We start from the raw sequence: 10350 nt of genomic DNA, 5'->3' as shown, positions 1-10350 counted from the left end.
TGGTTCTAACTCAGTCAAAACCTGCCCTGAGGTATGCATGCAAGCAATGCTCCATGTTGCTCAGTTGGCCTCCCAGTCACCAGGGTTTTCCAGGGAGTCATCTACCCAGAGCGGTCTTCCCTGGTAACTCCTCACTCTTGGAAACTCCTTTTCACTTCAGATTTTCATCTCCACTTCCACCCTCAATACTCATCTCTCTATCCAAAAGGCACTAGGATTCAGTCTTAGTCTGAGTTGGAGCCTGATCTCAGCAGTGACTAGAATCCACTTTCAAGGGTGATGACAAGATCTAAGAGTCATCAAGTCCCATTTGGGAAACACATTTCAGTGGAGTAATTACTAGGCAGTGATCTAAACAAACTTTTCTAATTTATGAAAATAAGAAGATTAGAATATGGGAACAATGCAGAACAAATTCTTTTAAAAGTATATTATGTGACTATATAAATATACCACAGGGAATTTCTCTTTTATGCATAAGTAAAAGGAACTAATCAAACATAACTAAACAGATGAACAAAAGGAGTAGAGTAGAAGGAGGAGAATGGGAAAGGAGAGGGAGGATGGGAGGGAAAATGGGGATCATGAATTGAAATAAAATTCCATGCATACACGAGTTTGTCAGGATGAAACTAACTACCATGTAAACTATAAAGCTCTAGTAAAAAAAGAAACAAACAGGTCGAGAAACATTCATATACACTCAGAGACAGAGACAGACAGACATGGAAAGACAGAGACAGACAGAGACAAAGAGAGACAGAGAAACAAAGAAACCAAGACCAGAGAGCTTGCTCTTAATCTCTCTCAGCAAGGAAATGACTATCCGCCACCCAAGTCCTCATCCAAAAAATGATCATGCTGTCATCCTGATCTCAAACTCCCAGCCTTCTCTAGAACTATGAGAAATAAGCATTTTCTAATAATTAAAAAATATGGGAACAAGCAAAGAAAGTGAGCCACATTTACATTGGACAAGTACATCAAATCTTTGAGAAGATAGGAATATTAAAATGGTTAGACTGGGAGAAATTGTCATGGATTCCATCTGTGGCTAAAATGTTTAATAAATAAACAAGGTATCAAATTTTTAAGTCATTCTGATATCAAGTAACTATGGAGTTTTCTGAGAAAGCAAAATCTAACATAGAAGCAAATGAGAATGGAAAAATCAGGCAATGTTTAACAACTTATTCCCCAAGAGTTTTAGTCACATATTTTGTGCTATTTGCTGTTTAAAACTTACTGTTCATAACTTAGGGGATAACTAGCTCTCAGTCTCTTTTTAAATTCTTCTAACAGTTGTGGAATTGTGGTACTGCTCTGGGAATGCTACAATAGTAAAGGTATCTTTTCTGTTTTTCAAACTAAAATATTCATAAATATATACCAAAGAGAGGGAAAAATACATAAGAGAAAATTAAGATATGGAATTTGATAAAGTTCAAAACAGAATGGAGTTTTTCTTAACCTGATCAGGATGGTCATGCTAAAGACCTACAGCAAAAGTTAGAAACATTTATATGAAAATTAAAAAATAAAGACAAAAGTCATTCAATATCACTGCTGCTATTAAATAGTATATCGAAGATCTCAGACAACTCAGTTAGAAAAGAAACACAAAGTAAAAGGTTCAAAAAGAAAGAATGCTGCCTGAAATCATTTTCTATAGCCGCTGTAACAGATTAATAAAATGCAGTGGCTTAAAACAATAAAAATATGTTATCTTTCCATTCCATAGTTCAGAAATCCATATCTTACTTTTCTAAAAATCAATTTGTGGTAGGGCTGCATTCCACTGGAACATAAGAGTCCATAGAGGACCAGTGACTTAGCTAAGGTGGCCCAGCTATTAACAGCAGACTTTGGAACCAGAGACTCCTCTCAGAACTTTGTCCTTTTAGCAAGATGGAACATGAAAACCACGTGTGTGTGTGTGTGTGTGTGTGTGAGAGAGAGAGAGAGAGAGAGAGAGAGAGAGAGAGAGAGAGAGAGAGAGTAATGAAATCTAAGGTTATCAATATTTTGAATGCTTTCTTAACACATAATTTCCATGTGATTCTTTGGGGCAAGAAAAAATTCCAAATTCTCATTATTTTCTTCTGAGTTAAGCTCTTCTTCCTTCCATTTGATAGTGAATTATTTCTAAAATGTTCTCAATTGATGTTTGCAAATTTTTTGCCACTCCATAGACTTCCATGTTGAAAAACCCAGTTGCTAAAACCAAAGGGACTAAATTTTAATCGCTGTTCAATCACTTACTAGGGCAAGTTATCCGATCCTGATGAGCTTCCACTTCCCAATTTGTAAAATGGGAATGATAAAGTTACCTACATCAAGGTGTGAGTGAATACAAATATTAGTGAGTTACTATGTATTTGTGCTTAGGTAGAACCCAGCCCATAGTCGGGATTCAGTAACCCCCTAGCTGTTATTCCCTTTGTAACAAAGCCCTGCATATCTATAAAGTTTTATAGAAAGTTTGCAATGATTAGTAGGTTGCTCTACATTTAGAAAGAGACATCTGTTCCTTTTTTTTTACTAATTTTTTTTAGTTGTCAATGGACCTGTATTTTATTTATTTATATGTGGTGCTGAAAATTGAACCCAGTGCTTCACACATGCTAGGCAAGCGCTCTACCACTGAGTGACAACCAGACCAACACATTTGTTCTTCAATGCTGAATGCATTGCTTACACTTCTTGGAGTATTTCACTCTCCCCAAAGTATCTAAAGACACAGATTCTGATATAAAATCTAATGGGAAAGGTAATTTTCTTCTGATCACTTGAGTTCAGAAATAATGTTATCTCCAGCAACTGTCAGCAAGTTTCCTTGTAGAAAAAATAGTAAATTACTGACAGGAGAAAGACACATAGATGAACAATGAGAGGGGAAAGACAGCTGAATTTAGAAACATACAAATAGAGGTATTTTCTGTATCTTCACCCATGTTGTTTATACAACCTAGTCCACCAAGATAGAATTCCAAATGCCCTGCTCAAGCAATTCCACACGCCAGAACACTTACATAACCCAGAATTTTTTGTTTCTAGCCTGGTACTATGCTGCATATTGTAATATTAACAAAAACAAAGAGATTATTCACACTTAGCTTGGGGTAAATGGGCTTTTCTTGAACTAGTCTCTTCCAGTTCAACTTCAATGGAGCAGAATTTTTGTCAACATGCAAAAAAAGGTTAACTCATAAAATAAATCATCACAGATAACTGCAGAACTCTCTAACTTTCTAACAATTCCATGTATGATTGAGTTTTTGACGATACTTAATTTTGACCAAAGTACAGGTTGTATTATTATATAAAATAGGGCACTGCAAGAGGTTGTTGAGTAACTGCTCCGTAATCTTCCACCCCAGAAGTGATGCCTCTGGCTCATGAGCACCCAAATTGTTTTTCAAACATGAGTGATAGATTTGCAATGAACCAAGAAAATATTCTTGTTCAAGGTCCTTTACGGCCAGTGGCATGAATTTAAGTGATCCACCAAAACCTCCGTATCTAACCAGTTGCTTGGTTCTATGCAACATGGGCACTGTATAACCAAATTCTGATGAATCTGTGCAACTCAAAAGTGAGAGAGGGCTGCCCCTAAGCTCTGTGCAAATAAGAAACAAAGGAAATCATGAGCTACCCCAGTGAAGGGCTAATAGTAACAGATGTCAATTAATGAACTCTTATCACATACCATTATGCTGAGCATCATTTATATTATCTCATTTAGTCATCATATTTTATCATTCTCATTTTATACATTAGAAATCTGAAACTTAGAAACATGGAGTCATTTATCCAAGCCCACATAACTAGAATTTGAAATCAATCATTATGTTTTTGCCCACAGTACTAGAACTAACAGCCTCTCAGGCAATACAAAGTTAAAGATAGGTTCAGGATACAGTGTGGCACAGGGAGGACTGTTTGCCTGAGCAACTTAGCAAGACTCTGTCTCAAAATAAAAATAAAAGGACTGGGGATGTATCAAAGCCCAGGGGTAAAGCATCCTCAATACCAAAAGTGGGGGTGGGGGGTTGATCCTGTAAACTACATTTCTCATTCTACAACTCAAAAATGCTAAAAACAAATAAATAAATAAAAATGTAAAAAATGTGAATGGATTCATGATAGGGAGTTACAAACTCACCTGGACCCCGAAGGCAACCCCACCAGTCCCCAATGTCTGTTCCTGGAATTGGCCCATAGGGATCAGAAGGGTGAACTCTTCCCTCCACTGTAAGACCAAACAAAAACTGGGAATCATGATACTTGCTAAACATGTTCTCTGTCCCTCCATCATTCATATCAAATCCCACAGTAAACTGGGTCACCATCTCTTGATAAGTTTCTCATTTCCAAAAGCCAGCCATAACCCAATAAATCTCTTCTTTGATAAAATATAATGTTTTTCAGAGTAAGCAGCATGGCAGGAAGAAGCTAACTGTAGTGATTAAACTGACACAAACTTTAAGTGTAACTCTGGACCCAGAACTCATAGATGTAAATGTTATATGCATATACATATTATATGCAATGTGTACACACACACACACATACACACACACACACACTTGGTTCTTGGGACAGCAAGAACCAATCCTATATTACAGAAGTAGCAGATCCATATTCCAGAATACAAAAGGATAAAATTATGATTTAAATAATGAACAAACCTTATTACATGATTAAAGTGCCATTTTGTTATATTTGTTATATTGAGAATATTCACCCATTTAGACTAACATTGCTGGTGAGAAATATGAATCAGACAATAAAAAGGGATGACTTAGAAAAGAACTGTCAAAATAAATTCATGAATTGTAAGTATTTCCAGCATGAATTATTAAATTAACGTTAGAGAACAGTTCATGGTGGAGTGGCCTTAAGATTCTCTTCAACTGATCAGCCTCTTCTCTGAGAAGGAGAAGATAGGAATGAAAATACATACATAATGCAAGGTATCATGCAAGACTGATAACTATGACGAAAGCTTCCATTAACAGTACTCCATGGCTTAGAGCAATTCCTGTGTAGTGTTCCCCAAGAATCATTATTTACTGAATTCATATTTCACATGTCTTCTGAAATGTGAGGGCAACTTCACTCAAAATTCAAGCAGAGCCAAATCTAGGGCAGGGATGGGGGTTATATGTTCAGTGAAATAAAAGTCGGAAGTATTACATCAATGAAACATAAGAAGCAACAGAATCGTTGAAACCTAAGTGGGAAGTAAAGCGACACTGTGAACTTGTGCATCTTTAGGGCACTAACAGATGCAACATTTGGACTTCCAGCAAAACAAGATCTGATTCAGAGAGAAATGGAAATGGCTGGGAGGTAGATAGGAAGGGATGTTGGGATCCATTCAGGTAACCACCGAGTACACATACAGAGAGATGACAGCTTGATGTGGCTAAAGGTCCAAGGTTTCTAGCAGCCTCCGGTGTTCCTAGTAAATTGCCTTCTCCCTGTGTCCTCACTTGTCAGTTTCTATGATTTGTTTTCATTTTTATAAGGAATTAGATTAGGACTCACCCTAATGACTTCATCTTCACATGCTCATCAGCAAAGACAATGATCTTTTTTTAGATATGCACAAATACTATGCACAAATACTATGCACAAATACTTGGAGGTAGGATTCAACATTCTGTGGGAACACAGTTCAACAACAACAAGAAATCATACACACAAGTTGAATATATGTATAGTAAGCGTCATCGGAAGCTTTGATTTTCTGCCCCAATTCATGAGGCCCAGCCAACTGCGGTGAAACCAAGAGTAATTTTTCTGGGAGTAAGGGTGATACTCGAAAACCAAGCATTCAGCATACAGGACATTGTTTCTGCAAAAGACTTATTTTTAAAGAGAGGCCTTCATAATAAAGCAATTTTGATTTCCATATTCTTTTCTGATAGTAAATTTTATGTAACAAATATAGGAATTTATTTACACTTCAGACTGCACCAAAGTCTATACGCCCAGCAACTGGAATGAATAAGTAGATAACTCACAACTTTAAAGTGTAATCACCAAAGTCAGTGTTTAAATTATGAAAATGTCAATGTGTAAACAGTTACCTGAGCCCACTTGAGTAGCATTTACTACATAGGGAAAAATATATTAACATTTGTTTTTAATCTCCAAGACTTATCACACAAATTAACTTGAATTATTTTATTTTGGTACTGGGGATTGAACCCAGGGTCATTCTACACAGAGCCACATCCTCAGCACTTTTTTTTTTTTTTTCAATACAGAATCTTGCTAAGTTGCTGAGGCTGGCCTCAAACTTGCCATCCTCCTGTCTCTGCCTTCCCAGTTGCTGGGACTACAGGCATACACCACCAAGCCCAGCTGTAAACTTTAATTTTGCAATGAAGTTGTAACTTTGTTTCATAAATACATAATTTCATTATAAATTAATAACACTTAGGTTGGGGTATTCTGCAATGAACTAAACATTTTATATTTCATAGTATATTTAGAGTCTCTGGATAGGGTGTGGCTCATTGGTAGGGCAACATGCCTAGCAGGTAGGACGTTCTGGGTTCAAACACCAGCACACAAAACCCCAAAACAAAAAAAAAAAAATGGGCAAAAGCACAATACATTCACTAGTACACAATACACTAATCAGTAACAAGAACACTGGGTTAACGAGGGAGTAACTGTTATATGAAAAGGTTCAAGACACACTTATGTAAAATTAAATAGCATAATAGATGCATGGTGAAATGGAGTAGCCCTTTGTTCTGCTTCAATAAAAAATGTGCAATTCATTATTTGATTCAAGTAGATATTCTTCTGTGAAAATGAAAACTGCACATAATTTGGCTATTTTCCCTTAGCATTTCTCAAACGTCTTACTGCATGAACTACAAATTCCATACTAAGAAAAAAATCATAATCTGATTTAGTTTTTAAAGGATATTCTACCTTTTTCATTACCCTACTTCACACTAACACAATGCCTAATCAAAATTTATTTCAAAAGTGCAGAAATGGAGGGAATAAAAGCATTTTATGCACATCTTACCAATAGAGGGCAGACCCTGAACGCCCAGGAAAATTAGGTACCCTTAACCACCCTCGAGCCTAATATTCTTGTGGACTACACATAAAAAATGACACCTTCAAGTACTTCTGCTTATGTCAGTAAGTCTTACACTCATTTAAAAATGTATTTGCTCTACATATACAACTTTCAAATAGCATCCTCTGTTTTTAATATATCAAAGGCACCAAATAAGCAAACAAAATATTTCTGTGAGCCTCAGATCCAAATTTTAAAAGGATTAGAATAAGACCTAATAGATACAGTTATGTTTTTTTCCAGTAAATCCATGAAAAAGTGTAGAAAACTATTTTCCTTCTTCAACTCATATACTGTGACTAATAATTAGCAACATTTGACAAATGTGCATTTCACAACCTTTGGGAGATGATTAGGATGAGATAAGGTCATCGGGGTGGAGTCTCGATGATTGAATATTGGTGGCTTTTTAAAAAGGTGAGATCTGGACAAAGTGACCTACACCTATAATCCCAGCCATTTGGAAGGCTGAGACAGGAGATCCTAAGTTCAAGGCCAGCCTTAGCAATTTAGCAAGGCCCTATCTCAAAAACATAAGAAGAGTTGGGGATGTAGCTTAATAGTAAAGCACCTCTGAGTTCAATACCATTTTTAAAAAAGAAAAGAGAGAGACCAGCGAGAGATAAATGTGTGCTCCTGTTTCTTGCCATGCGAGATGCTGCTTGAACTTGGGCCTCTGTCAGCAAGAAGGCCATTGTCAGATGCAGCCCCTCAGTCTTGAACCACCAGGACTGTGAGCCAAAATATACCTTTTTTTTAAGTATATAGGTATACAGTTATAGTAACAGAAAACAGACGAATAAAAGTACCTTGCCCAAATGCTGCCACCACTGTAAATAGGAAAGAATCAGATGCGTAAGATCCTCTGCATTATAAGTGAAAGGAAACAAGCTCTAGGCAAGCCCAGAGGACACACCAAAATAAGAAAAAACAAGGGGATCTACTATTTTTTTAATATTTACTTTTTTTTTTTAGTTATCAGCAGATACAACATCTTTGTTGGTATGTGGTGCTGAGGATCGAACCCGGGCGCACGCATGCCAGGCGAGTGCGCTACCGCTTGAGCCACATCCCCAGCCCCAAAGCTGCTCCCACTCTAAAGAAGCCCAATGAATTAGGGGCAAGTTGTACGGGGCAAGGAAAAAGATTGATTTGGTAAACCATTGAGACCAAGCATGGTGGAGCAGCACTCTTCTGAAAGGCCATCTTAACACAGGTTTCAAGCTTCTTTTACCTTCAGGAGGAAATGATTGAGGAAACCTGGCAGCTGGTCATCTGTTGTGTATCAGTCTTGAAGGGGAGAGGAGACAGATGAGGGAAGTTTCCCATGAATCAACCATGTGCTGTTAGTTTAAGTGATTAAAGTAATCCTAGGGAGACATGGGGTGTTTCTAGCAAAGGGTCAACCACAGGGTCAGATTTTTATACACAATAACAACCATAATGGCTAACACTTATCAAGCACTTGCTGTATTGCCAGACACTAAACGTTTTCCTGTGTTTTCATGTGACCTTCCCAAACAACCTAGGAGGTAGGTAGCATTATTTGTTCATTTTTCATAAAAGTTGAATAACTTACCCCAAATCATGCAGCCAGTACGTGGTGCAGCCAGGGTTTGAATCAAGTAGTCTGACCCCAGGACCTGAGCTCTTAACCCACATTGACATGTCTTTTCATTTAAGCTTCATCCTAAGTCTGTCCTGTGAGATTTGATGGCTGACAAAAACATGGCTCAAATGAGTTCAACAATTGAAACAGAGTTTAGTGTCAAAATTTTGGTCAGCCTGTCTCCAAAACCTCTGATCCCTCAACTCTAAATGTACTCAAAGGACAAGAGGTGCCCAAGATGAGGACAAGCAACAGGCAGGCCTGGGAGTCCAGCTCTCCACCAATCCACCCCAGATAGCATTTTCCCTGCTCCTCAAAACCTAGAAAATAACATTCAGGAACCTCCTGCTACATTTTGGGAGAAGTCCAGCCTGGTCCAGAAGAACTTTATTCCCACCCATGGTCCAGGGAGTGGTTTCTCCTTAATATCTCCACCTCACTTTTCCACCTCTGCTTAATTCCAATTCCCACTCTTGTGGTGGGCCCTGTTATGGAATAAGCCCCATTCCCAAGGTTTCCACAGCAATGTGCCAGGGTAAACACAGTGTGAAGACAGCACACGAGCCTAAGGCCCAGTGGAATGAAGGGTCCAACAAAAATGCACAGCAGCCAGCATCTCAAAATGGAATACTGGACAGCCTGGTTCTTATTAAATAATAACAATTTTTTTAAAGGTCTCTTGGCCTTCCAAGCAGGCCTCAGTTTCCCCTTTTGAAATCCATTGCTCTTTTTTCCCACCTTCCTTCTTCTTGAGCTTAGAGCAAGAATGCACATCCCTTCCCAGAGAGGAGAATCGGTTCATCATCCTTCCTGTTCCTCAAGTCATGCAGTTTCACATCCAGAAACCTCGAGGTGTTTTGGTCTTGTTTCTAAGGTAGCTCTCTTTCCCAGAGCAAGCGTGATGATGCTGGTTTTTACAGTAGCATTTTCCCCTTTGGCAAAGCATGCCACAGATCTTTATAATCAGAAAAACTAAGGGAGGAGGATGGGCAATTTCAGGGTTCAAGGCTACAAACACTGAATGAATGCCGTGAAACCTCACTTACTAACTCTTTCAAGTTTATAATACCAAATTTATAATATCAAATCAGATGACACTATATTTACATTTTAAAGAGTGGAACACACCTACTGTACAACTCTTACTGATCCTCACCTATTCCCTTGAAGATAGCAAGCTGCAAAGAAAGGAATCTTAAGCCCGGCGTAGTGGCATGTGCCTGTGATCCCAGTGACTTGGGAAGCTGAGACAAGAGAATCCCAAATTCAACACCAGCCTGGGCAACTTAGTTGAGTTCAATCCCCAGTACCACAAACAAAACAAACAAAACAAACAAAAACATGACACCTTGCTGGTTAACCAACTGGCAGCCACTTGGCTTCTATGGTCTGCCAGTCTCCAGTGAAGCCACGTCCCCAGACTCCTGCGTCACAATCTATTCTCACACTGTCTCCCTTTTTTTTTCTGTATTTGGCAACTAAAGACTTATTGGTATTTCTGGACTTTTTCATATAAAATGTACTAACACACCAATCAAATTCTGCTACACAGATGGCTTTCTTTCTTTCTTTCTTTCTTTCTTTTTCTTTCTTTCTTTCTTTCTTTTTTTTTTTTTTAAGTTAAAGA

This window comes from Urocitellus parryii, chromosome 10, assembly GCF_045843805.1.
Source record: "Urocitellus parryii isolate mUroPar1 chromosome 10, mUroPar1.hap1, whole genome shotgun sequence".
Classification (NCBI taxonomy): Eukaryota; Metazoa; Chordata; class Mammalia; order Rodentia; family Sciuridae; genus Urocitellus; species Urocitellus parryii.
The sequence above is the reverse complement of the archived record's forward strand: the minus strand, read 5'-3'. Positions refer to the sequence as shown.